Raw genomic sequence first — 2230 nt, forward strand, 5'->3', positions numbered from 1 at the left:
GCAAGAAGCTTGGTGCACTAGAAGCAGAACCACAGTGTAGAAAGTTGGTGCTCAGGATACAGTCCCCAGTCTGTAGGCACCTGAGGATGTTTTACTTCAAATTAGCTTTAATCTGCTCCTATAGATTGAGAGTCCACTGGCTGATGAAGCATGAGGTGAACTCCTGGAGAGCTTAGTTTCAGATCAGTTTCCTCCAAGAGAAAGGCCATGGAGCTCCAAACTGCAGAGACCAGCATACAAGGTGAGGCCCTCAGAAATCTCTTCAGACCCACACACCCAATGAAAACCTCAGCATAAAATTCCACCTTACAAGATATAGAGGAGAAATACAAAGTAAAATGCCTGGTAGAAGCCATACATGGCAGCTAGAGGAAGTGTCCACATCTGGACAAATGATACCTATAGATGTGTGCTAATGTTTCTGTGGTTTGGGGTTTGGTTTTTTTTAACCATTTCCTACATGCCTGGGTCTCTCTTCAGCCTCTGGAATTAAGTATCTTAGAATGGTGATAAAGAGGACAATATATATGCAAATTGTTATTAATTTTATAGTATTTATATAGAAATGTGAACACGTGATTAAACAGCTTTACCATGGGAACAGTGGCATTTATTTTTTAAGTTTCTGTGGGTAAATTATGACAGCAGATGTCTACAAAATGGAGATCTAACAAAAAATATATCAGTGTCATATGGAAAAAAAAATAAAAATGTGTATAGCTCTGGGCCAGGGTTTAAGCCCTCCCTTCTGATCTTGCATTTGACTACCAGGCAGATGGATCTCACGTTCACTTTCAGATTTTATGGGGGGTTTTTGGACTGCAGTTGGAAAAAAAAAAAAATCCAGCTTCTAAACTGAGATGATCTGGCAAGTTACTGAACAACAGTAAAGATGAAAGTACAGGATTTTTTTTCCATGGTCAGTTTTCATGTACATCTATATATTGTTTTAAACAAAAACATCTGCTTTACTGCCACTACTCAAAGGCTTTCTTAAAGGCTGGGATATAATTCTTTACAAATGCTGGGTTTTATTAACATTCCAGTTAGCAAACAGATGTGATAATCAATTGTAACAGCATATGATGAGAGAAGTTGGAATTCTGATATGGATATGTGTCAAACTGTGGATGCTCCAACCTACTTTTAAAGGCAAGGATACACCTAGCATAGAAACAAAGCTGGGAATCTTTTCTCTGGGAAAACACAGGTACAAGGTCCTACCCTCCTCAGATGCCAGTGATTTCCCTTAACCTTTGGAACAGGATAATGCAGGTTTGCCAAGCTTTCCCTTGGGCAACTTTCCCTTTTTTCCTGGGGAAACTAAAAACACAGCAGTGCCTCTGGGTCTAATTTGATGTCTTATTCCAAACACTAATGCTCCTGGCACCACGTTGTCACCCGTCCGTGTGCCACGTGCCTACAAACACCAGTTTTTCAACCACCCTCAAGCCTTTCGCTTATCAGCTGGTGGAAACAACGCCTGCTGGTAAATTATAACTACTTTTGCAATGGTTATTTTCTATCAGATGGCTGCAAACACCCTTGACTGGAACCCTGAAAGAGCCCATTGACCCTGAGAGCGATGGAGAAGCCCTGGAGCCCAGGGTCTGGTTACTTCAGTCTGAGCAAGATGAAAGGGGAAGGTTTGGGGGTTGGTTGTGGGGTTTTTTGTTGGTTGTTTTTTTTTTTATGAAAAGAATGAAAAGGAGGTGGGACAAGAAGAAAATGCTTCGCCAGGAGGGTTTCTAAGGAAAACATCACCCGCTTCAGCAGGCGCTGTTGTTAGCAACCGGCACACGCAGCCAGGGCGAGGGGGAAGATGGATGGTTTTTTTGGGGTGCACCCCATCTCCCAGCCCCCTGCTGCAGTGGCGGGGGTCAGCCTGTCTCTGCAGGTGCCTGCTGGCAGCTGGGGAACAGGGACAGCTGCTTTTTCCCTCCTTTTCCCCCCTCCTGCTCAAACTCGCAGCCCGCGCCGCAGCCCGACAGCGGCCCAGCCGGGCCTCCCCTAAGCCCAAATCGCCTCCAAAGCTTCATTTGACGTTTTATCTCGTTTCTTACGAATCCACACAGCTCCTGTGATGTCAAAGAACACACACACACACAAAAAAAGCACCTATTTTGGCAGCGACAGGGGCAGAGATGGGGTGTCACAAGAGGGGTGCTGGGCGCTGAGGGCTGTGGCGTGAGGGGCCGTGTGAGGGGACAGGCAGCCCGGGGCGGGGAGC

This window comes from Chaetura pelagica, unplaced genomic scaffold (assembly GCF_000747805.2).
Source record: "Chaetura pelagica isolate M959 unplaced genomic scaffold, ChaPel_1.0 scaffold199, whole genome shotgun sequence".
Classification (NCBI taxonomy): domain Eukaryota; kingdom Metazoa; phylum Chordata; class Aves; order Apodiformes; family Apodidae; genus Chaetura; species Chaetura pelagica.